Genomic DNA, 27,359 nt, shown 5'->3' with positions numbered 1-27,359 from the left:
AACTATGGGGATTTCAGAGTCTGTTCCTCATTGCTGGGAGATGATTCAGGAGGAATTCAATAGTGAATTTCTTCCAGCAGCCCTTACTCTTGTTTACAGCCTTTTTGCCAAAATGGGGTAAAAGAGGTAACAAGGGGGGCAGGCCAATCTAAACCCAAAGCCCTTCCTGGTTCTGATTTAAGTGTTTTCTAAAACCTTCTTTAAGGAAGCATTCAAGGCTTATCTGAACATGCCTTGATTCAACAGAGTGTTGTCTCATAGTACATTGTATGTAGTAGTAGTAGAAGTAGCAGTAAAAACAGCTAGTCTTCATCTGTCCAATAATTATACAAGGTAGGTGGTGTTACCATGTGAAAGAAAAGAAAATTGACGCTGAAAGATGTTGAATAGTCTGTCCATGATGCATACTACAGGTAGAAATAAATTGGTAAGTAAATGGAATAATTCCAATGGCAAGTCCGCTGTTGTTAGCATGTAGCATGTAGTTGTTAGCATTTTGTTTTTGCCCAGCATTAAAATCATCTTTAGAAATCATAGAGATAATTTATCACCCCAAGCATTCTGCTGATGCTAAATAACACTCTTTCATAATAAAATAGCACTTTAAAATTAGAGGTACCCTTTCAAAATAGAGGTTTATCTGTATTACACATTTAATTCTTACAATAGTCTTGAGAAATAAATAAGCATTATTTTTTTTAAAGGTTTTATTTATTTATTTGACAGAGAGACACAGCGAGAGAGGGAACACAAGCAGAGGAGTGGGAGAGGGAGAAGCAGGCTTCCCGCGGAGCAGGGAGCCCGATGCGGGGCTCGATCCCAGGACCTGGGATCATGACCTGAGCCGAAGGCAGACGTTTAACGACTGAGCCACCCAGGCGCCCCATAAATAAACATTATTGTCCCTATTTTATAAAGCTATGGAGGCTCATGACTTGCCAACATCTGTCCACTACCAGTAACTTTTGAATTGTAAGAAGTCAGGATCTTCTAATTTAAATTTCTTCCTCCTCTCCTCTTCTTTTTCACTGATACAGTCAACTGGTTGCTTGATCTCACATTAGGTATACAGCTGGGAGGTTGTAAGAAGTGCATTTTATGGCTGCCCTTCAAAACAAGCAAACAATGGAAAGCATTTATCCGTTGTTGCTTCTGTCTGTTCTCCCTAAGGTATCTAGGTTATGCCTGCATATGTGGCACCCCCAGAAGCTAAAGGGCAAGAGGTGTGAAGCAGATGCCACAGGGCTGAGGCAAGGTGCTATTGGGTTGCAACCTATGTGAAGCTCTTGGAGTCCACCTAGAAATGGTCACTGCAGCAGGAGCTGAAATAAGAGGCAGGCAGTGCAAGAGGCTCTGAAGCAATACACAAGATCAGTGCAATACAAGTAACAAACAAACAAAAACGAACAAATTAAAGAAATCCACCCCAGAGTCAAGAAACATTAAAAATGGGATCAATAAAAATAAAAAAGATAACAAGTCCAAGTATATCAATAATATAATAAAAATAGATTAAACATACTAGTTAAAGGCTGAGAGGATCAGATTAAATTAAAAATATTCTAGTTTACATCTCAAGTATAAAAGCATAGAATGACTTAACGGATGGAAAAAAATATACCAAGCAAATGTTAATCTAAACAAAAGTGACACAGATACGTTATCAGATAAAATAGGCTTTAAGTCAGGAAGTATTAAATATAGAGAGTTTAGTACTAAATAATGGTAAAATACTGAAATTACCAGGAAGATTAGCAACTCTAAACTCATATGCTTCTAACAAAGTATCTTAAACCTATAAAGCAAAAATTGATAGAACTAGAGGAAAACAGACGTCTAGTAATAGTAAAAAATTTATTATACTGTCTCAATTGTCATATTCAACAAAAAATATTTAATAAAGATATAGAAATTTGAGCAACGCAGTAAACAGTTTGATCTAATAGAAACTGTACCAAATGCTTTGAGAATATACATTCTTCTTAAGCACACATGGAACACTTAGCAGAAAATGATCATGAACTGGATTAAAAAGCAAGTCTCCACAAATTTCAAAGAATCAGTATTATATACTCTGACCTATAACCTACATCTCTCAGATATTCAGAAATGCTGGATCCTTCTGGTAAGCTCTTGAGCAACAACAACTGTGTGGGTTAACTCCACATGAAGAGACTCTAGTAGTGGCCAGATGTATCTACAATTTTGGGCTGGTGGTGTTGGGAAAGGGGATGAATAGGCTTTGTTGCAGGTTGAATTATGAGGTGACAAACTACTTCCAATGATGCCTAAATACAAAGATATGCACTTGTTTTTCAGAAAATACAAAGAAGCCAGCAGTTAGGCAAGAGCTGAAAAGAAGTCAGTTATTCAGCAGCTTCTAGCAAGGGTAGTTATTGGAAATCTAGCTGAACCAAGGTGAAGAGATGTTTAGTTTATTAGAGAGGAATGAAAAATTTTTAGGTGTTGAACTATGTCAGAGGAGGTCAGATTGTATGAGTTAATGTGAAACTAACCTACTCTGCAATGGCTGTTTCATGCTGTGTCTACAATTTAAGGCTATTTCTTCCAGGTGGTATATGCTATATGTATAGCCACATACAATTTTAATTTTCTGGATAATTTTCTCATTTTTGGTTCTTTTCCCACTTTTTTTCATTGCCTAATCTATATAGTTGATGGTAGCTCTTTGATTCCTGCTCCTTTACATTTGAGTTATTAACCTAGATGGTATGAAACTAGATTCACATACACACACGCACACAACAAACCTCTTTTGATTATTCTTCCTTTAAGGAGGGTTGATAATTCTGGAGGCATGGAATATTAATTGCTGGTTGGGTGCTAAGTTTTACTACTGACATTACCTATTAAGTATCTCTAAAGGAAATAATAAAATGGCAGCTTTTAAGAGCCCATTTGTGACTCATAAAATATGGGTTAAAACCTCCCATTTTATTACACTTTTACTTCTGTAATTATTACTGTAAGTGATAGAGCAGTGCAGGGTAATCAAGAAATCAACTCTCAACTCCTACAAAGGTCCATAGGCGCTCTGAAAATGATACAGATCTTATACTTGAAGACAATCTGTATAAGTCTAAAGAACACCCTGATGAAATAAAAAATAAACCAAATGAAAATGAGACCAAAAAAAAAAAAAAAACCCCACAAAAGCCAAACTCCAAATAAAACAATCAAAATAATGCTAAAATTATAGATCTGTAGAACCCTTGAGCCCATACAAACCTGGTCATTCCCTGCTTCCACACTTAGGATGACCCTAGGAAATTTACTCAATATCTCCATAGCTTAATTTGCTCATTCAGTAAATGAGGGGTAATAGTTGTACATAATGAATTTTGTGTTGTGGGGACTAAGTGAGCTGAAGTATATAAATACATTAGTACGAGTTCTGACATATAGCAAATGTCGATACTAATTAATGTCATTATATTATAATTAATAGTGATAATTGTTTTCTTGTACATGGCCCATTAGATTGTCTTGTGGTATGTCTGATGTGATCTTTCTGAAGCCATGCGACTGGTAGCCTGTCTGTCCTGATATGTACTTGAACTAGTAATCACAATTGACTTGTAGTAAAGCCTATTCTCACTCACTTTAGTTGGGAGAGGGTGGAAAGACCGTAAATCTAACTATTAGTTTTGTTTTTGTTTTTGTTTTTAAAGATTTTATTTATTTGACAGAGAGAGACAAAGCAAGAGAAGGAACACAAGCAGGGGGAGTGGGAGAGGGAGAAGCAGGTTCCTCGCTGAGCAAGGAGCCCGACGTGGGGCTCGATCCCAGGACCCTGGGATCATGACCTGAGCCGAAGGCAGATGCTTAACGACTGAGCCACCCAGGGAACCCTAACTATTAGTTTTTAATAATATTGTGTGAATGCCCACTGTCTTCAAAGCATTGCTCTTTTAGTTGTAGGAATATGCCATGGTCTCTGATTTTAAGAATTTACGGTATACTATAGTACGCAGATACAGATACAAATACTGTCATACAGTAGAGAGAACTAGAAAGGAGTTGCAAGGGGAAGGGGAACTTGTGCGTGGACTAAGGTTCAGATTTAGATTAAACCAATATTTAACCAATAAGCTACTGGATTTCATGCACTTGTTTCAGTATTGAACCAATCACCCATGGCTCTAAATTGGAACATTAGTTATTGTGATATGTAATAATCACTTTCAAATTGCAATTGTGTTAATCAAGGTGGTGCTTTTTGTGTTTGAAGCCAGCAGAAAAGATAAAAGTTCTTTAAAAAGTTTGCATTGCTACTGAGTAGAGTTTCCTTTGTCATTTGCTCCTAGGTCTTTTATCATTATTCATTCATTCATTCATTCACTCAGTCACTCACTCACTTGATTAACTAATTTGACAAAAATCTATTAAGATTCCATTATGTGCCAAAAACTGTGCTAAGCATTGGGAGTTCAAAGATGAATAAATTGCATTCCCAGGATTCAAGAGGCTCCCAGAAGAAGCAACAGTGTATCCATAGATATATTACTATGTCATGAGATAAATTCTGTAATTGAGGAATGAAGCAGGGATGTATGCATCGTTTTCCTTGAATTAGTTCTAGTTTGTTTCTGGGAAAAATGAGAAGGTTGTGATGCGTGTATTTGTGTCCCCGGTGCCCTGGGCCTTTCTGTAATCCTTGGTGTTTCTATTGTAGACCCTCCAGGCCCTGCTTTAAATACCGTGTTCGTGGCACAGGTTCTCTTTTTATTTGTCATCTAATCTATCCCCAAAGAAGTATTGATTACTCCTGATGTGAGATTTTTACTCTCTCGCAGGGTTAGAATTTCAGTAGGTACATCTTGAAGAAGCAGCTATTTAAATGCAAAATGAGGAATGGATGTGACCGTGGCCTCTGGCTAAGGTGCCTGCCTGGGGCCCCCGCCTGTCTCACCGAAACGGTCCATATCATATGGTGAAAAAGAATGGACCTCAGATATTGACAGACCTGGCTTGTAATTCTTGCTCCAGCATACATGGGCACTCTTGGGCAAGTTATTCAGGTTCCTTGAGGATAAGAATCTCTCTTTCAGAGAGGCACTGTGCAAATCAAATGAGGTCAACATACATAAAATGCCTAATGCGGTGTTCTGTATGTCGCATACAATAATAAATTATAATGGGGAGAGACAGACAAGACTAATAACTGAAATGTGGAGTGCTGTGGTAATAAGGGCTACTGAGGAAATAAAAAGTAGGGAAAGAAGGAAGGTAAAGGAAGGGGTGGTTCGCGATTTTAAATAGAGCAGGCAGTGAAGGCCTTACCAGAATATGGCGTGTGAAGAGAGCCATGAAAGCAGTGAGGGAATGAGTCACAAAAAAATCCGTAGGAAGAGAATTCCAGGCCGGGATCGGCCAGTGCAGAAACTGGTGTGTCTTAAACTAATTTTGGCTGGGGAGGAAAGAGCTGGGGGTGTGCGTCGGAGGGGAGCAGGCAAGAAGCAGTAGGATATGAAGGCAGAGAAGGTGGGATGGTCCAGCTCATTTGGGCCCTTGTTGGCCATGACAAGGGTTTGGCTTTTCCTTTGAAGGAAACAGGAAGCTATTGGAGGTTCTTGTGGGGGAGAAGCAACATAAGCTGAGTTAGATTTTAAAAGAATCAAGAGGGATAGACAACATGACAAAGCAAGTATAATCATGATAGAACCAAGGTTGTGGATATATGGATTCACTGTAAAAAATTTTTCTTTGCTTTGTTTGAAAATGTTCATAATAAAATGTTGGGGGAGAAAGATTCATTCTGAGTGATGGTCTGAGGAGAAGCTGAAGGCAGAGCAGGGAGCCCAGTTGGAGGTCAGGACAATGAGGCAGGGGAGAGGTAATGGCTTGGAGAGGAGGGGTACTTCTGGGGGTGAGAATAGGGTTTTGAGTCTGGATATATATTGGGAGGGAGAGACATGAGAATTTAGTAGCAGATTGGCTGCAGGGGGTGAGAAAGAGAGGAATCAAGGATGACACCAAGTTCTCTGGCCTGAGCGACTGGACAGATGTGGTGACTTGTACAGAACAACTGCCAAGTTGCTGCATTCCGTGCTTTCGTTTCAGAAGGGCCTTTCCCACTGTGATACAGGTGAAGTTGTCTTTGTGCTATCCTTTCCCAAGGACCTTCCTTCCCAGGCCCAGTCACCCTGTATGGCCTCTCCCAGCCTGACCCACTCCTGTTGCTCACTGCCTGCTGCCATCCCAAGCGTGGTATGGCTATGGAGTAGAAATAGCCCTGAACTTGGAGTCAGAAGACCGTAATTCTCTGCCTTCACACATCACTTAATTTTTCCGAACCTCAGTTACCTTATGAAGCTAAAAATGCACACATCAGGAATGTTGGGGAATTGCGAAAACAAGCAAGAAAACATTTAGCACAAAAGTCTTTTACATTGCAGGTTTGCTCTTTCTTGCTTTATTTTCCTTACACTTCATCCCCCACTGAAATGTGTCCATGTTGTCGCTCACTACCCTGAAGGTCTTTGATTTATTAGAAAGTCCCATGGAATTTCTAGAGTTCTGTGGTGACGTTCTCAAGTGTGGAGCACTGGCCTAGGAGGCCCCATGAGTTCTAACCCTGCTTCTTCTCCCCACGAGCCAGATGGCTTGCACAAGCTGCCTCAATTTTCTGTGATTCTGTTTTATTGTCATGATATTCTCCAAGGTTCTTTGCTTCTAGATGCTGCCTATTAGAGGTGCATACCCACAGAAATCTCATTTAATGCTTACAGTAACCCCATGAAGTAGATCTGCTCTGATGTAGGTGACAATATTTTCACTTGTTTGGTCTAAACCACTTTGGATTCTATTTTTTTTTTAAAGATTTTACTTATTTATTTGAAAGAGAGGAAGTGAGAGAAAGAGAGAGCATGAGCAGGGAGAAGGGGAGAAGCAGACTCCCTTGCTGAGCAGGGAGCCCGACGTGGGGCTCCGTCCTGGGACCCTGGGATCATGGCCTGAGCCGAAGGCAGCCGTTTAACCAACTGAGCCACCAGGAGCCCCACCATTTTGGATTCTAAATGCAAAGTTTTCAGTCCAGTTTGTTTATGTCTGAGGTGTATTTAGTTATACATTGATTTAATAGAAGTTTATTGAACATTTGGGCCCTAGGTAAGCAGGGAGGTGGACCTTTTGGAACCCCCTTAAAATCACGCTCATCCAATTGGGACTTCTGGTGAAGAGTCACTCATGCAGCCAGGCTGTGAAGAGCTGGGACAGTGTTCATGGGCAGGAGTTGGAAAATTCTTACAGTGGACTCTGATACAAGAGAAAAATGTGAGAAAAGACTGAAAATAATGAGCTCATTGATTCTTTTTTTCTTCAAGTTTTTACTTAAATTCCAGTTAGTTAACATACAGTGTAATATTAGTTTCAGGTATAGAATTTAGTGACTCATCACTTAACATACAACACTCAGTGCTCATCACAAGTGCCCTCCTTAATACCCATCACCCATTTAACCCATCCCCCCGCCCACCTCCCTCCAGCAACCCTCAGTTTTTTCTCTATGGCTGAGTCTATTTTCTGGTTTGCCTTTCTCTCTTTTTTCCCCCATGTTCATCTGTTTTGTTTCTTAAATTGTACATATGAGTGAAATCACATGGTATTGTCTTTCTCTGACTGACTGACTTCTTTTAGCATAATACTCTCTAGCTCCATCCATGTCATTGCAAATGGCAAGATTTCATTCTTCTTTATGGCTGAGCAATATTCCATTTTATGTATATACATATATATGTGTGTATATATATATATTTTCCAAATACACACACACACACACCAAATGTATATATACGCAAACCACATATTCTTTATCCATTGATCAGTTAGTTGATGGACATTTGGGCTCTTTCCATAATTTGGCTATTGTTGATAAAGCTGCTATAAACAGAATGGCTAAAATTAGCACAGGAAGCAACAGATGTTGGCAAGGATGTAGAGAAAGGGGAACCCTCTTTCTCTGTTGGCAGGAATGCAGACTGGTGCAGCAACTCTGTAAAGTGAGCTCATTGATTCTTAGAGAGTGTCCTTCAGAGTTAGTTGAAACTTTAGCCATGGGCGCCTTGGCTGAAAAGAAGTTTCTGAAAGAGATTAAGGGTGTCTCTTCTGAGGATTTGAAGACTCTTGTAAATGATTACAATCTTTTGGGACTGTATAAAACATTCTTGTTGGGATAGAGGGAAATGGACCAAATAAGCTCTTCTGTCTTATTAGGTATTTAACTAGTTACAGTGTTACTTGCAAGGTTGTTCTAGGCCACTTCTAAACTCTTAAGCCCCAAGAAAGGAAACTTCTCTTTTTACCTCTCATGTCCACATGACTAAGGGAAAAAGGCCTACTTACTGTCACTAACTTCACTCTCAGTGAAGTGAAGCAAGTCCAGTTGCCACTGGAAAGGAAGCAAACTAGAGGAAGATTTGAAAGCTTTTCTTTGCTAACATGGCTAACTCTAGATAAAGGGGAAGTGGCTTTATTTTTACACTAACTTAATTGGCCATCTTTTGAGGTTGAGCTGCAGTTTTGTGGTTGGTTGTATTTTAATGTGCACAATCAGCTTGATCATTCAGAAGCATGGGAGATGCTGAACGTTACATTTTCACATCTATCAGCATAGATGGGTTTAATAATTGAATGGTCAAGCTCAATTGTGGAGATAATCTGTGAACTCCTACTTGGTTTATAGAAAATATAGGTATAGCCCAGTGATAAATTTTCGGAGTGGGGGGTGAGTCCAGCTTGTAGATGCAATCACATTACTCTATACATCTACCCTGTGCACAAATACCAGAGTACAAAGTCTATTATATCAATACTGTGCCGATAATGTCACTGATGATTAAAACACCAGAAACACCAAAACAAAAGTGTATTTGTTAAGATAAAGAATAAAAAATTAATATTTTATTTCTAAATCATTTTATATATATTTTAAAGATTTTTATTTATTTGTCAGAGAGAGAGAGAGAGAACAAGCAGGGGAAGTGGCAGGCAGAGGGAGAAGCAGGCTCCCTGCTGAGCAAAGAGCCTGATGCAGGACTCGATCCCAGGACCCTGGGATCATGACCTGAGCTGAAGGCAGTCGCTTAACCGACTGAGCCACCCTAATTTTGGGTGCCCCCAAAATTAATATTTACTCAGCTTTTTGCCACAACTGAGTGACATTATTTTAAAGCTTTATTGAAGTATAACTGACATAAAGTAAACTGCATATATTTAAAATGTAAACTTTGATGAGTTTTGACATATGTATACACCAGTAAAACCATCCCCACAGTCAAGATCAATGAACATATCTATATTCCTAAAAGTTTCTTTGTGCCTCTTTCAAATCTCTCCCTTACTTCCTTCCCCAACCTCCTTCCAGTCCTGGGGAACTACTGTTCTGCTTTGGGTCACTAAAGTTTAGTTTGCATTTTATAGAATGTTATAAAAATAGAATAAGATGCTACGCACTTTTTGTTTGTTTGGCTTCTTACATTCAGCTTAATTATTTTGAGTTAATCTGTGTTGTTGCATGTATGTCGCAGTAGTGTATTCTTTTTTTATTTCTGAGTGAATTTATTTTTATTGCTCAGTAGTAATCCCCTGTATGGATATAACACAATTTATTTATCCACTCATTGGTTCATGGACATTTGGGTTGTTTCCAGTTTTGGCTAATACAGATGAAGCTGCTGTGAATGTTCCTTTACCAGGCTTTGTAGAGACATATGCTTTTATTTCTCTCTCTCTCTCTTTTTTTAAAGATTTACTTATTTATTTGAGAGAGAGAAAGAGAGGGAGAGCATGAGCAGGAGGGCCAGAGGGAAAGGGAGAGGGAATCTCAGGCAGACTCTATGCTGAATGCAGAGTCCCATGCAGGGCTCGATCTTAGGACCCTGAGATCACAACCTGAGCCAAAACCAAGAGTCAGATGCTCAACCATTGCACCACCCTGGCGCCCCTGTTTTTATTTCTCTTAACTTAATGCCTAGGAATGGACTCACTGACTTATATGGTAGGTGTATTTTTAATTTAAATTTGTCAAACTGTTTTCCAAAGTGATTGCACAATTTATTATTCCTTCCATTGGTATATGAAAATTCTAGCAGCTCCACATCCTCACCAACATTTGGTATAGAAAGTCTTTTTAATTTTAGCCCGTCTACCGGCAATGTACAGAGATCTCATTGTAGTTTTAATTTGCATTTCCCTAATGACTAATATTAGGCATCTTTTGATGTGCTTATTTGTCATCTCTATATCTCCTTTGATCATATACCTGTTCAAATCTTTTACCCATTTAAAAAAGTGAGTTCTTTTCTAATTGAACTGTGAGAGTTCTTCAAACATTCTAGACACTTTTTTTTTCATATATGTGCTTTGCAAATGGTTTCCCCCGGTCTGAGGTTTACTCTTCATTTTTGTAGTAGTGTCTTTAGAAGAACAAAATTTTAATTGTGATGACATCCAGTTTATCTTACAGTTTGTGATTTTTTGTGTCCTATTAAAGAAATCTTTGCTAAATGTAGGGTCACCAAGAATTTTTCTCTTTTTTTCTAAAATTTTTATAATTTTAACCATTACATTTAGGTATTTGATTCATTTTTGAATTAAATTTTATACTGCAAATCATTGCTGAGCAAATTTTAAAAAGACCTAAATAAATGCAAAGATATATTCATGGAGCAGTAGACTCAATATTGTTGTCAATTCTCCTCAAATTGATCTATAAATTCAACCCAATCCCAATGAGAATCTCAGCAGCCCTTTTTTGTAAAAATTGACAAGCTGATTTAAAATTTATATGGAAAGGACCTAAAGTAGCCAAAACAACCTAAAAAAGAACAAATTTGGATGACTTACCCTACCTGATATCAGGACTTACTATAAAGCTATGGTAATCAAGAGAATATGGAATTGGTGTAACAAACAGATTAATGGAACAGCATATAGAATCCAGAAATAAATCCACACATGTATGGTCAATTGGTTTTCAACATGTGTGCCAAGACAATTTAACGGGAGAAAGGATGATCTTTTTCACAGATGGTGCTGGAACAATTGAATATTTGTAGGCAGTGAAATGAACCTTGACTCTGTGGACATTTTACCAAGTCATTATCAAGAACCTAATAAAATACTGTATTTTTAATGGGTTTTTAAAGTAACAAATGGTTAGAAATAAATGATTCGTTATGGGAAAAGTTTAAAAATTTGAATTATCACTAGCTAACAGAGGAAAATTCATACAAGTTATCATATAAATGTTGATCAATATTAACAAATACAATTCATCAGTCTCTTGCTTGCCCTCTATAAAACTGTGCAAAAAAAAAAAAAAATCCAATACAACTCCAATATATAGAAAATGGGAACAGCCAAGAGAGTCACATGCTCTATCATTCTGTCTACATAGGCAAACCAATTTATAAATACATATTTTAAAATGTCGAAAAAAGAACAAGACTAGGTTGTTTTGAAACAGTTTGCTAAATCAATCAAGCAAAACTTTTTTGTGTCATTATATATACCTCTTTTGTGTCCAAGATGGAGCCTGTAGTAGCAAATACAAAATTGAGAGATGAAGGTAAGTGATTTACTAGTTAAGAAAGAATTTATTTATTTGTGATCAATCCCCTTAATACTATTTATATGTGACTCTCCAGTCTCTGGTGATCACCATTTCATAACAAAATAAAAAAAAAAAACTTTTCCTTCTCTATTCCCTAAATGCAGATTTGCTAGAGCCCTTGCTGCTTTCCATGCCAGTAGATGGCATTCTTATTCTTGTTTTTATTTTAATAATCTTAGATTCATGATAAATGTAATGCTGTGGGCAGGACTTACATTCAGTTCTGGTTCCCACAGTCCAAGTTCAGGATGAACAACTTCTGATGCACATAGAAAGGAGAGGCACATACTTAAGAGAAAGATAAAAATGCAGTCCATGGGAAATAGAGATGTGTCCAAAAAATTGCCACTTCTTTATTTTTTACTTAGCTGGTTAGTGTCAGGTCCAGTGAGTATAGGAGTTTTTGGAAGGGAAAAGGTCTTGGGTTTGGATGTTTTGGATGTTTCCTCATCCCCTGCTTGCTTGGTCCTGATGACTCTGCTGCTTTGATGTATCCGCTTGGCATAGTCAGGGTTCATTTTCCAAATCTGTAAACGCTGTGGTCTGCTGATCTCAGCCACAGTCTCCTTCAGCCCTGGCTTTGCCCCCACCACAAAGACCCTTCTTTAGGGTTATCGTACCCACAGGAGGGCAACCTGTGGCTAACCTTCTTGCTATTCTTGGCTGCAGTCTGACTCCCTCACTGAGGGCACCTGTGAATGACAGGATTCCTTCCACACCCACCACATGGAGCCACTGGAATCTCAGGGCCACCATTTCTGACCTGCTGCCTATATGTGTTCCACTGCCATTTTTATTCTGCGGCAATTACCATGTTCTGGGTAGGGGTATAGTGCAAAGTGGCATCTTCCCAGGATTCCAAGTGGGAAATAGGCCCAGGGGCCCCTGCCTTTAGCTTAACCTTCCATCATTCTGGGATGGCTACATATTCACTCAGTCTTCCGGGTTCAGTCATACCTCTCCTCCTACTTTCTCCCTTCAAGTTTTTGTCCCCAGAAATGGAACAAAATTTTGCTTGTTCCAGAAAGGGCAATTCATCCCATTTAGGTCTGTTGAAAACCCCCCTGAATTTTTTATTTTTTACCATACAGATGATCTTTGCCGTAAATCAGTGTTTTCAACAGTGTCATATGCAGTGTTCCCCGTTTATATAACAAACATTTTGTAATACCTCTTGACTATAAGTATTAAAACAATGACCTAACTTTATTATGAAGGAGAGTGAAAAGAAAGTAATTTTTTCTAAAAAGACGTTTGTGTCTATATGTACAATCACTATGAATCCCACAGCCATGAATGCAGACTGTCTTACTGTTAACTCAAATATCAAGAATGGTAAGATTGTTCAAAGCTGTGAACTTCATTGATAAAAATATGATCATAATAAACTATAATTGTTCCTTGATTTACTTTGCAGTTACCATCCTGGAAAGTCAGCACATATTAAAAATGGGCAAATAATACTACCTATATGTACACCAAAATTAGATAATTATAAAAATACCTTCATTAATGTGATGTTGTACAAAATTCTGTGCAAACAGTTCTTTGTGCAGAGCTGTCTTGTTCCAAGACACATAGCATCTCTGCCTTCTGCTAACTAAATGCCAGTTGGGCTCCAATCATTGTGATGACCAACCCCCTCCCCTGTTTCCAAACCTCTCTTGGGGGGCACTACCATTCCTATTGAAAACCACTGTTTTAGGCAATACCTTCCAATAAAATTAGTTTATGATCTTTCCTGGGTCTGCAGGTCACAGGTTCAGCAATACTCTGCAGAATGAGCCCTTTGTTCATTTATTTTCAACTCATCCTGACATGTATGCTGTGGTACAAGTGTCCCCAGTATTGATATATCTGGACACTCCTAGGTGGTCCAAGTTTTGTTTGAGAACCACAGCACCATACTATGCTGCCCTTCTATTCCTGTCTTTTGCTCATTTGTCTATTGAACTGTTTTCTCATGGATTTCAATTAACTCTTAATACCTCTCAGTTATGATTAGGAAATTTGAGATCCAGAGAGGCCATGTCTCACGAAGGGTCTCAGAGGTGGAAATTGCATAGATCTAAGACCGGAGCTCCAATCTTCTGACCAGAACCTTCCTATTACTTCGTATTCTTATTGCCTCATAAATTAATCCATTGGCTTTTTAATTGGAAGTCTGTGTACAAATAATCTTTTTTTTAAAAATTAATGTTGATGCAAATCAATTCAGTAGGGCCTGATTGTGATTGTGCCTGGCTGAAGTTATACAGTGAATTTCTAAACCCACAGACCTATAAGGTGGGGACCCCATTAAAGCTACAGTCACCTTATGAGGCCCAGCCCAAGGAAGTCTTTCAACTATACCCATAGTTCCCCACGAGCCATGGCTTTCCTTGGTTTCTTAATACATATTTATTCATTCTTGTAGTCAGGCTTTGTTTACTGTATTGTCTGGACTTTTCTTTCTTCTTTTTTTCACACATAAAGGTTTCCATTGCCTAGATCTCCAGATACTGTCTGGAACAATCCATCTTGCCTGGAACCAGATAATAATGTAAATCAAACATGTAACACAAAAACAGAAATAGTTTTATTGTCTTCTCTTGATGTAGCAAGTTCTGTATAACAGGGAGAAAATTCACATCTCTGTACAAAATTAGAAAGAAAATTCTATATTAGGTGTAAATTTTATGATCCAATCCCCTCAATTTGAGTCCTTCTGATCTATCTAACTGTTATTCTTTCTAAATCAAGAAAAGAACATTAGGCGTAATGGTTGAGTCGTGAATGATAAACTCTGTGTGTATATTAGGGAGAGAATGCATATGTAGCAATTGACTTAACTAGGTGAGCAGCCCTGGGCGCATTTATGTCTGAGATCCAAATCAAGCCCTTAACAGGCAAGATTCTTTAATATAAATGAGAAATAGGCTTTATCCTGCCATAATGACCTGCAGCCTCTCCGACATGACTCTCCACAGACCGATCACTCCACACAAAGGTTGGCCAGCTCACCAAAGCTATTATCTTTTATTTATGCAGATCAGATTGTGACAATCCTTGGAATTCTTTGTTTTATCTTCTTTTTTTAAATCCTTCTGACATGGTCCTTTCTTTCTTTTTCTGTATCAGCAACTCCCCAAACAAACATTTTCATGACTTTCCAAGTCATTGAATGAAAATATTAGAGTATAATTTGGTTAGCTTGTATTATTCCACACAGAAAAGAAAACTGTTTTAATTTTGGAGGCTACTAGATAAAGGAAGAGGGAAAAATTCCTTAATTTTTTAAACCACACAGGGAGCCATGTATTGTGCCAACATACTAACCAGCACCAAATCCCAGTAGTTTACACTTCCATTATTTAATATGCCCTCTGGAGTTTTGGATGTGGCTCAGAAAAAAAATTTTTAAATTTCTTACATATGACCCTAATTTCAATGGACGTGCTTTAAAAAACCTTGGCTTTCTTCCTTTTACATTTCCCATTAGTCAATATTAGCTACATATTCATGGGTGAGACTTTAAATAGCACACATCTTGTTAAAAAAAACATATCAGGGTGACTTTTTTTTTTTTTTAAGTGGGTGTGCTTCCAGTGATCTTTCCCTCTTGGGGGATTGGAGGAAAATGTTCAGCAGTAGGAGCTGAAAGAAAAAGAGAATATCACTTCTGAGTGTGGCAGTTTAGTTTTCATTGCATATTACTTTTTTTTTTTTTTTCCTGTAGTGCTGTTCTTTCTAGCTTTTATCTAAGCCAAATAACAAGGCAAGAGACCCACTGAGAGATCAGGCAACAACCATTGTAGGAAGGATTTTCCCAGTTGATTTGGGGGAGGCTGAATTCAGCTGACATCCTCAGGGTTCTTATTCCTGCATTTAATACATAAGCATTTTATTGAATGCTAATTATTATGTCTCAGTTACCCTGCTAGATGTTATGGCAGATAGAAGAAAGAATCAAACATGATTTTTGCCTTTATTCATTCATTTGATAAACGCTTGTTATCCACTGGCAAAACGACAATGCACCAGCCCCACTGATCTTTTCAATCTGGTGTGGAAGACAATAAGTAATGATGGATGTTTCACAAACAGGGTAAGTTGTGGGGCTGCCATATAACTAGAGGTACCAGGTGCTACGGGAGCATACAATTCAGGATACCAACTTAGTGTTGCATGTGCAAGAGTTAGCCAAGGTCTACCTGAAGTAATAAAATGTACATTGAGCTCGGAAGCATGAGAGCTTGGGATGGTAGGGAATGGAGTGTCCCAGGAAGATGGGACACAGCTGTGTGAAGGCTGAGTTGAGTGCTGCATTGGAGGAACTAAAGAAAAGCTCAAAGCTAGGTAAGACTCAGTTCCTCTTTCTCATTTCAGAGTGAGTTTTGAGGGCTGCTCATGGCCACAAGTGGCTTCCTTAAGTGACTGGAAGAGGTGAGCTTCGTTAGGAGCAACTTGCCACCTGTAATTCACATCTCACTGGAGCAATCATGCTCGGATCTTAAACAGGACTTGTTATCTTGGACTGACACTATCCTTGCATGCTAGCTTTGACAAATTTATGCTAAATTTTAAAATGGATGATTTTCATGAATATACTAATCCCTCTAATCCCTTAATATGGCCATCAAGTCAGAAATTTCTATGTTCCAGCATGAGTGCTCCCTTCTCAGGGCACACCTATGAGAATGCAGTCCTTATTTATTGCATTCTGGGTAAGGCGAGCTATCTTGTTCACATGTAAGAAACTGTAATGCATCCTGCACATTTAAAGTGCCCTCTGAAGTGTTCTCCTTCACAAACTCTCCCTTTTTCCCAGTTACCTCTAAATTTTTCATACCGTCTCGAGCATCTCTCTAAGAATTGCAGATTCTGGCTGGAACATGATTAATTTAGCATGTGGCCTCTTTCGATGGAGGGCTCTGCTGTCCATCCTCCTTATGCAAGGCTATCTCTCTTCTTGGCTCTTAGCAGGAAAAGTGAATTAAGGCAAGGGCCCAGGCTGTTCAGCTGTGCTGCTTGAAAATGAATTTTTACTGGCAGTGCCACAAAGGCAGAAGTGTGGCGTTTCAAAAGTGAAATTACAATACACAGTTGATATTATTTTAGCTGCAAAGCTCAGTCACCCCATTTCCCTCTCACAGCTTGCTGAGGGAACATCTGTTATTCTTTATTTGGAGGTGAAAGGCAAAACAAAGACATTTCTCCTCCTTAAAGTCTCCCTACCTTTATATTGTTCATGTTTCTAGCACCTTCGTTATTCATTTCATCAGCTAATATTTTCTGTGAGAAGGTCACCTCCCTTAACTATTGAGAGGAGAGGCACATTTATTTCCCTTGCTGGAATTCTTTTAATAGAATTCAACTTAGCTGAGCCATGAAGGCCAATACTGCTACACTCAGAGATGGCTTCCAGTGGTGCTTACCAAGGAAATCTGCTCCAGAATATCTTTGAGACTTGGACCTCTATGGTTCCCATAATTTCTGTGAAGAAGGACAGTGAAAAATATGAACCTCTTTTTTGGAAGAATTTTGACATCTCATTTGAATATACCTCTTATAATTTACTTACTTGCTTAAAAATACTCTATTTGTGTAAGGGATGTGATTATTAGGTCTCTAAACTAATTAGCAAGTGCCTGGCATGTAGTTAGGGCTCAGTCCATGTTAGTGATGATGATGATGATGGTGATGATGATAAGGACAAAGAGGAGGAGAAAGATTATAGAATGTTAGGTCTTTGAAAATATCACCAAACAACATGTTGATAAGACAAAGCTGAATTTATTTATACTATGGTAAAGTTGGGGGTGGTGATGGGGAGGGAAGAACCTCTCCAGAGTTCTAATAATGAATGGAAGTCTGGTTTAAGGCAGGTCTTTCAAGTTTGGAGGGTAGTGGAGGTTGGAGGAGCTGGTAGACAGCAGTATGGGGATTTGGGAGGAGGATGTTCACTGGGATTGAGTAAAGATCATGACGTGATAGTTCAGGATTGGCGGAGTCAAGAGTTTTGAAGGGTCTTAGAGAGCAAACAGTCGGATGGAAAAGTTGAGCGTTTTGATGTTCACTTAAGTGGGATTTTCAGGAAGTTCCTGGAACTGACAAAGTGATTTGCAACTTTTTTTCTTCCTGGGCAAGTTTTCTGAAGTAATAAAGTAACATCAAGGAAGGCAGTGAAATAATAAAGTTATGTTGGTGAAGATGGCCAGTAGTAAAGCTGCACTAACATCACGGTAAATTGTGTGGATACAGAGGGCTTAGATTCTTCCTCCTCATCCTCCTCATCTTCCTCCCTATTCTGGAATTTTGAAGATGATGTTATTTACTATCAGGGAATTAGGTATTTGAGATGTGTGTGTGTGTGTGTGTTTGTGATAATATGCTGCATATTCTGTGTTGACTTAAAAAGAAATTCTATGCCAGGCAAAACGTTTTCCCAAGACTCGTTTCAAATCTTGACTCCTTGTAGATTCTGACCAAAGTGCTGGAGAACTTCACATCCTCCAAAATCTAGCTCCTTTGTGGACACTCTCAGGTATCCCTGTGAGGTATTAGGATTTGCTGCTTTCTTGTCTTGCTTTCTCCACACTGTGAGATCCTCAGAGTAGGATTTGCATCAGCTTTCTGCCATTGAATACTTTTCTGCCTAATGACTGGGACTGTACTAAATGCTGAAGATAAAATGAAGAATAAGAAGCAGTGCCTGCCCTCTTTGGGGTCTCATCCTGGTAGAGAAAGTAAATGAAATAATTGTCACTTATTCAACTTTTAATGTTTCTATGTGCCTAATAGAGCATTGCACCTAATAGGGTTCCAACAAGTCTGTGATGAATGAATGAATGGCTGCACATTTGTGAGCTGGGTGTGAAATGGTATTTTATTGTGGTTTTATTTTCCTGGGAAATTTTTTATATATCTCATTTATTGCTCCTTTTCTAAAAAATTGTCTTTTATATCATTTACCTGCTTTATTTTTTATTCTTATTTATTTTTTTGCTGTTGTTACTAGGTTGTTGTCTTAAAAAACATGGGTATGTAGGATTTTATTATATATTCTGAGCAAAAGTTTCTTACTGGTTTTGTGGATTGTAAATATCTTTTCTCTGTGTCTGGCTTGTGTCAGTGTCACTTTAATATATTGCCTTTTGTGCTCCAGAAATTTTAATTTTAGTATACACATATTTATTAATCTTTTTATTTATGGTTAGTGCTTTTTTGGTGCCTTATGTAAGAAAAACTACCTACCTTTACATGATAGAGATGCTCTTTATTTTCTTTTAGAAGTTTTGAAGTTTTGCTTCTTGAATTTATTTTGCTTCATTTCCTTGAAATTGATTTTTGTGTTTGGTATAAAGTAAACATCTGACTTTATTTTAGTTCCCTTACATGCATATGCTGATCACTATATGCGAATACTTAAGGGAGGCCCTCTGCAAATCTCTGAAGGTTCTTTTTTGCACTGTTCTCTCCTTTCTTTTACTTTGTCCCTCTAACTATAACTTCCTTGGTGTCCCTGAATTCTCAGCTCCGTGTCCTTAACTCAGGTTGTTCGCTGGACTATGCCTGAGTTCCTCCTGTGTGTGCTGGAAATGTTCTCAATGCAATAAGCTGGGCAATTTGGGGATCCCTTCATTTGTTTTAGATTTCTGAGATTACTATTTTTAGTTGCCTGATATTGAGTGTCTTCAACACCTTTGTTTCATATATTTTGTCCATTTTTTGGTTGTTTCAGACAGGAGGGAAAATTGGTCTCTGTTATTCCATCTTGCCCAGAGCAGAAGTCTGAAGTGGGGAATGAGAATTGAACTACTTAGGATGTGAAGCTGGAGAAGGTCAATTTGGAAGAGGTAATTTTATGGATCAACAATCTGAAAGGAGGCTCACAAAGATTCATGCAAGTAGCTGAGGATATGGAGGCTTGGCGAAGTGATTTTCTCTCTGTGATTTGTGTACCAGTTATCGCAGTCCAGGAAATTAGATGGTGGGTTGGGTTGCATTCTCCCAGAGCTCTGGCATTACATTTGGAAAGACAAAATTAAAAGGATCTTCCCCCCCACCGCTGAGTGTTCATGGGACCTAAGAAGAAGGCTGTGGTTTGGGCTAGGATAGACTTAGAGTGGTTCTAGGCAAAGAAGCAGACTTTCTGAGGAAGGAGGCCTAAGTTAGTGCAAGGTTTCTTGAGACTTCCTCTTGAAAGTCCTGCAGCCTCACTTCCACCACAGTCATGGTAAAAAGCATCCCAGGGTCAGCTCAGAGACAAAAGAGGGGGCACAAAGGGATGAATATGTGTGGTTGTTGGGGCAAATGTGTTTTGAACCAATTACCACAGTAACCTACTAAATGTTTTGAGTGGAGAAATGAAGAATAAAATGAGAAAGACAGGATATGCCAGATTGTGAGAATCTTGAATGCTGGGTGTTATCAAAGGGAAGTTAAAGGCCCTGGTGCCTGGGATTAATAAAATGAAACCAGTGTTTTAGGAAGAATAACCTGGTAGTGATATGTGTTATGATTAGAATAAGGAGTGCTGGATGTGGACTGAGATGCTAGGAGGCTGTTGCAGCTATAACTCAGGTGTGAGAAGGTGGGACCAGAACAAAGGTGGATGCAATGCAGATAGAAAAGGGAGGGAGACTTCTAGGATATTTTGATTATGATTGGACATGTCAGAATCCTGCCTAGTATAAAGATGTGTTTCCCTTGGCGCATGATAGGTATGAAAACCAAATAAAGAATTATGCCATGTCAAGAAATACATTAAGCCAAGACATTTCAAAGATTCATAAGAACAAGAGAGAGAGGACATGAGACCTATTAATCAAAATGGGGAGGAGGAAGGAAGTAGCAGAGAATAGAAACAGTAGAAATTAAAAGTGGGAACAGGGACAATGATCATACCCAATGAGAAAGAACCTAACCCATGGGGAAAAAAAGAATATTCACAGAGGAGGAGTTAAAAAAGACACTTCATAGAATACATACCATTCTGTGTAAACTGACAGAGAAGCAAGTAGGACATAAATCTTCATGACATCACTTAAATATAATGGTATAATAATCGATTTTTATTATTGATAACACATTCATTCATTTAATAAACTTTTCTAAATATTTACTGTGTACACACAATATACTCATCTCTGACACCGTTATGTGCAAAGAGATTAAAAAAAGACCTTCAAACCCTACCATCGTGAAATTTGGAGACAGATGTGTACAGAAAGCCTTTTAACATCCCAAGATAAGTACTAAAGTAGTGATAGGAGCAGCTTACTTGAAACACAGAGGAGGGAGAGAATAACTTTTCCTGAGGGTATCAGAGATGATTTCACTGAAGACTTGAGATGATCAGTAGGAATGGAAGTTCAGCAGTTGGGGAAGGTGGACCATTTCATTCCAGGTAGTGGCAAAGAGGGGAAGGCTTTTGAAAGTGTGGTGGAGGGTCACCAGGGTGGCTCAGTTGGTTAAGTGTCTGACTTTGGCTCAGGTCGTGATCTCAGGGTCCTGAGATTGAGCCCCATGTCTGGCTCTGTGCTCAGCAGACAGTCTGTTTCTCCCTCTCCCTCTCTCTCTGTCCCTCCCCCTGCTTGTGCTCCCTCTGTCTCTCTCTCTCTCAAATAAATAAATAAAATTAAAAAAAAATAAGAAAGTATGGTGGATTGGAAGACCAATAAGAAGCCTCATTAGTCTGATCACCAAGGTGAGGAAGCTGGGAAACCATTTAAACTGTTAAAAAGTATTTGAAATCTTTGGCACCCAAAGGGTTAAACTGTCAGGTATCTGGAAGCTTGTTAGCTCACATAGCCCTACACTACCCACACTACCCAAACTGAAGTGTTTCTTAGTGGTATTTACTACAATTGTCTATTCCTAGTTTCTTTCCTTCAGTATGGTGGCGTGACTATTATAACACTGTAGAATTTTTAAGCAAGAGGCTTATGTGTCCTCCTGTGTTTTGAAAAGATAGCAAACTAGATTTGTAGAGGCAGAATTAAGTCAAATATTAGGTATTCTTGGGAGAGCCTATGTGACTTTACAAAATGCCATTGGCTCTGCATAAATTCCTATGTTAAGAGCTACCAACCAGTGTGGAGTAAGAATGCAGAATGCAAGTCATCTAGACAAGACCACCATCTTTGTAAGTGTTACCAGCTAGCCTCTTAAAATAATAGTAATATTCTACTTCATTAGTTCTGTCCAAAGCATGAAGACTGCTATTTGAAGTATGTTCTTTGGGTAAGTCTTTTACTCAGGATAATGTTAATATATATTCTTTGTAAAGAAACTTGCAGTTCCGAAAGTACTGTGGCAACCATTATTTAACTCTTTATCTAGAAGAGGTAGGCAGGCATTTTCTTCCCTATTTTACAGATTAGAAAACTGAGGTTCAAGTTTAGGGCTTTGCCTAAGACCAGGCAGTTCATAAGTGGAGAGGGCGAGATTTGAACTTAAATCTTTTGACTTCAAGCACCTTGTCTTGCTAGGACACAATAGCTTCTTCCTGCAATTTCCTATACTAAAGGATAACACCTGGTAATTCTGATTTAACTTTAAATCTTTATTGCCAGTGCAGATATATATAATTTTAAAAGTTAGGGCATTTAAGCACATTATTAATTACAGATATACCAATAACTTCACTAAAGATATGACACCTTTAAAAAATATAATTTGTACATTTCTGAAGTAGACATTAGCCTGTTGATAAAGAACAGTTCATTTTATTTACTTGATGATGATGGTGAAGTTGGCTTTATCCAGCACAAGGCCTAATAGATTCCACTCCACCAACATAGCTGGGACATGTTTCTGCACTCAAGCAGCCTACGATCTAATGGGAAAGACAAGTAAACCCAATTATCTGCAGTATAGGGTAGAAAGTGGTAAGATTTGATGGGAAGGTCCAGACATATGAAAGGGTGATAAAGGGGTACATTAATTTTAATCACAAAAATCAGGAAAGTATCATGTAGGAGGTTTCTTGGAGCTGAGTTTTGCCATATGGTTAAGATTTCAAGAAGTCTTGTTTGGGGCTGAAGAGAGGTGGGGCAAAGAACATTCTAGAAAGAAGAATGCAGTGCAAACATTAGGAAGTAGGAAGGTATTTGAATAAACACCTATAATTTGATGTCACTGTGGCAGAAGATGATGGAAAAGGTATAGGGCAAGAAACAAATAGCACAGGGAGTTGGGGGCAGGTCTTGGAGGCCATTAAATGCTTCTGTGGTGTTTGTTGTTCAAGCTCAGGAAGATGTCAAGAATTGGAGCTGAGGAGAGACTTAACTGAGCTGTGTGTGAGGAAGGTTGTCCCAGGGTGGTTTACAGAAAGGATGAGAGCAGGAAGATTGACCTGGGGATAGGCTAAGTTGTGAAGAGAGGGGCAGCTCAAGAGAGGCAGACAGCCTCTCGGAAAGTGACAATAGGAACAGAAGAAAGATTGTCAGGGAGAAGAGTCAGGTGGTGAGGGTCCAAGAGAGGTAGGAGCAGAAGAATGACTGTCAGGGAGAAGAATCAGGTGGTGAGGGTCCAGGAGAGGTAGGAGCAAAGGACAATGTTGAGATTTCCAGCTTATATGAGAGTGAGGATGGTGAGGATAGAGATGAATTAAATGAGGTGTGGAACCAAAGGGCACATTGGTGAAAAGAATGTTTTTTGGTTCTGTTTTCTTTTAAAATTTTCATAGTATTTTAGTTTTGTGGAGAAAACACAGTAATACTGTATCTTCTGGGGAAAAAATGGGCAGGCAGGAACTATGTGTTTTGTAGACTATGATTTATGGCACACGGTGGTTGGGTAAATTTTGCTCTCTTTGGCCTAAGCTCTCAAAAGAGAGCTCTTGCTGGGACACACATTCCGATTTTGTGTCTCTGTATTTTACAAGGGAATTGAAACACACCACTTCAGAGTGAATTAGGAGTGAGTTTGTACATTTTTCTGCTTAGTGGAACTCAAATAGTTTCCCAGGGAATACGTTCTCTTGTTTTTCCAACACCTTTCCCTTATTCCCCAAACAGATTACCACGTGTCTCTTGTATTTCCTACAGTGTCATCAGAGCTAGAGCGCCAGGGAGAGATCAGGCAGAGGGCATGATAATTTTACACTTGAGACGGTGATATGTAGTGAGACGGTGATATGTAGGATCTGAAGTTTCTAAACTCCTCAAGACTCTGGGGTGCAAGGTATCTTTTGTGTTCCAGTACAAAACCAACACAGCCCATGGAGTAATCCCTAAAGGTATCTGGGCCCATAGACTCTGCTTCTGAAAGCTCTTACTGTTCAGCATTTGGAAACATTTCCAATTGTTTCCTTAATGCCCAGTTTCCCATTTGTAACATGTTGTAATTGAAATGAAAGCCTTTGTTAATATTCAACAGGACTAACACTAAGGAAACATAGATGCAGTTTCTCTTACCTCTCCTTTAATGCTTTTCTCCCATATTTAATCTCCTGGGAGTCCTTCCCTCTCTCTTCTACCCTCTATCTTACCCTGAGAAATCTTAACTTTCTTCAGCAACAACTGGAAGAAATTCTCTGATCTAAAGCTCCCAGAAGAGCTAGCTGATTAATTTCATTTGGAAGCAGCAGCTTCAGAAGTTATATAGATTTGCAAAAGACTGCTTGCAGAGTAGGATTGCAAATTTGCATGCATTGCACCCAGATGTGCCCAGGAAAATAAGTAGTCTGGTCTAGAAGGTAGAAGGTAACTAAAGGTCTAAACTAGTTTAAATCCTGTTTGACGTAATTTAAATAGCTCATTTCTTTATGCTTTCTCTCCCTCCTCTCCCCACCCCAAGATGGTATCTGTCTGTTCTAGGAATGTAGGATATCTTCTGACATTGATGAGGAGCCCTTGGAATTTCCTGCAAAGTCCTTGGCCTATCCCTTAGCTGCTCTGTCCTGTGGCAGGGTCCCTTGCCCCACTGGCAATCCTGGCTCTCTGTATGACCTGGTCTCTCTTCCTTGGCCAGGACCTGAAAGCTCGCCATGCATTTTCTGGCCCCATCTAAGACCTCAGACAGCTCCCAGCCAAACACACAGCTAGTTGGAGGTATTTGGGGCATCCTGGGCCCCAACCACAGCCCTGGGACCCAAGAGCAGCCAAGAAAGCATTACCTTCAACCTGGGCTCCCTGCAGGTTGTTTGCTGTGGCTGAGTGTTGTTCGAATGTGGTGCCATTAAGGACTATCGGTTCACTGTGCAATGCCCTGGTGACCAATAGGGAGAAAGATGGACACTGCTCTTGATATGGATTTGGGCCTCTGCACTTCTCACACCATCAAGTAGGGCAGCCATGTCCAAATTGGGACACCTTTTTTTTTTTTTTAATTCAATTTTTAAAAAGTTTTCATTTAAGTTTGAGTTAACATACAGTATAATATTAGTTTCACGTGTACAATATAGTGATTCAACACTTCCATACATCACCTGGTGCTCATCAAAAACAAGTGCACTCCTTAATACCCATCACCTGTTTAACCCATCCCCCCACCCACCACCCTTCTGGTAGCCATCACGAACTGGGACACTTTTGAGACTGAAAGGGGGTGCTAAAATAATTTAAGTATACAATATTTTGAAATATATTTTATTGAATGATACATTGGTTTTACTATTTCGATGTCATTATCAAATAGTTCTATTAAAATTATTTCAAAATAAAATTCTTTTGACTAAAAATTAAAATAATATATATCTACACGCAGGTGAAAATGGAAACAAATAGCCCCTATCAGTGAGCTGAGCCTGAAAGAATTTTAGATCCACATTCCTAAGAAGGTCTCCAGTGCAGGATCAGGTACTCCGGGGTGAGGGCTGCAGAGCTAAATTGCCTTCATGCCAGGGCTAAATCATTTGCTGAGGGTTTCCAGGTCCTGGTCACAGCAAGAGACACCAGGTCACACAGTTGGCAACTGTGATTACCAGTGGGACAACCGCCCACCTGCAGCACAAGTTTACAGCACAGTAAAGGCAAAGAGCCAGTGAATCCAGTATTATCCTATGGTTAGCTCTGGACCGCATATTTCACTGAGCACAGTCTAGAGATGGTTGGGCTTTGGGTCTTTTCACATCTTTGTAGGAATGATCAGAGCTAGAAGCCACGGTTTGGAGAGGAAACTCCTAGAATGATAGGAGAAAGAGGCAGAAAGGAGGAGGGCTCCCAGAGAGTTCTTTTACTTCTGAGGTCTGATGACCTCAGAAGGTGAAAAGCACAACCTAGACTCTTCCAGGGTGTGGGCCCCCTTAAAGGTAGTGAAATACCAGAGTCAGCATGATAATCATGATCTAGGAAATGCTGCCTCCTAGAAAACAAAAAGAGACCCGCTATGTTGTGATTAAGCAAACAAGACAATATTAAAGTATATCAGATGAAAGAAGCAAAACAGAGAAAGTAGTTTAAAACATTTTCAAATGAGTTGGAATAGCTTTCTGAGCACCATCATCAGGGGGCTAGCTTCAACTCTGATCAAAGTTTTCAAATAATTATAGCGGCCCCCCCTCATCTGCAGTTTTGCTTTCCGCAGTTTCGTTACCGGTGGCGTCAAGCACGGGTCCGACGCTGATGATCCTTCTGACGAATCGTCAGAAGCTCAACAGTAGGCCTAACACTTAGTCACAGTGCCTACATCATTTTCTTCACTTCATCTTATCATGGAGGCATTTTATCATCTCACGTTGTCACAAGAAGAAGGGTGAGTACAGTACAATAAGATATTTTGAGAGAGAGAGAGAGGGTGTGTGTGAGAGAGAGAGGGAGAGAGAAACCACACTCATGTAACTTTTATTACAGTATATTGTAAGACTGGGGGGTGCTTAGATCGTATCCCCCATAGATAAGGAAATACTACTGCAATGTACTAGAAATAGTGTATGATTCCTATTTTTCTAAATAAAACTGAAAATGCTAACTTTTCAGTTTTCGCTGGGGATAATGCAGAAATTCTGGGAGGGGAAATTCAAATCACAAAACCCAGCCCAGTTCCATGTGACAGGGGTCCTTTTGGAAATGAATCCATCAGCAGTTAGTGGGGACCTTATGTGAGCTCTTTTATCTGACTGGTTCCCAATTTGTTCATTGGAAGCTGGAAGCTGGGCAGCATCTAGATTACGAAGATCCTTTCAGCCTTTTTAAGGACATTGAGCACTTTTATGGGGAGATGATAGGGAATGACCACAGAGGTTTAAGCAGTAGAGGCATTGATGAAATTTGGGTTTTAAGAGATCACTCTGGCGCCATTCTGAGGCAGAATAGGGCAGTGGCACTAAGCTGATCAATACTTCTGGGATGATGGCCAGAAAAGGAGTAAAAGTCTCCAGAAAACAGCATTTATTTGAAACCAAAAGGCATCAGTCCATGTCAGAAGAGGCTCTGTGAGGTCAAGTCATACCAAGGTGAGTCTGACATCTCTCGAGGACATCAAAGAACAGACGACCAAAGGAGATGCCCGTTAATTTTTTACTCATGCCGAATTTCTCTAGCTAAAGGGATTTTTTTTTTTCCTGCCCAGATATGCCCTATTACTTTGAACCTCTGGTTCATTCTAAGATTTTTTTCAAACTGAAAGTCAGTTTTGTTTTTTATTTAGAAGCGACATTGAATGCGACTATCTTGAACCTCTCAGCAAACATTAAGATAGAAACCTTGAACTGAATTATTTAAAAAAAGGAAGCAAGCTATTGTTTTATAGAACTAAATGTAAAAATCTACCAGAAGCAATAATAGAAAATAGATAT

At 39.1% G+C, this 27,359-nt stretch overlaps 1 long non-coding RNA gene across 3 annotated transcripts in view; it reads left to right on the top strand.

The window, feature by feature from the left end:
• LOC145720676 (uncharacterized) overlaps positions 1-27,359 on the top strand; it is a 142,072-nt gene that overhangs the window by 32,575 nt on the left and 82,138 nt on the right. For 2 of the 3 annotated variants that reach the window (XR_014143842.1, XR_014143841.1), the window contains exon 1: positions 832-26,317. This is a non-coding gene — a long non-coding RNA (uncharacterized LOC145720676). Of the gene's footprint in view, positions 1-831; positions 26,318-27,359 lie in introns of those variants that run through there. The other variant, XR_014143843.1, reaches the window with a different exon arrangement.

The sequence above is a fragment of the Leptonychotes weddellii genome, chromosome 3 (genome assembly GCF_054177405.1).
Source record: "Leptonychotes weddellii isolate Sample4059 chromosome 3, ASM5417740v2, whole genome shotgun sequence".
Taxonomy (NCBI): domain Eukaryota; kingdom Metazoa; phylum Chordata; class Mammalia; order Carnivora; family Phocidae; genus Leptonychotes; species Leptonychotes weddellii.
This window is presented reverse-complemented; position numbering and strand designations above follow the sequence as displayed.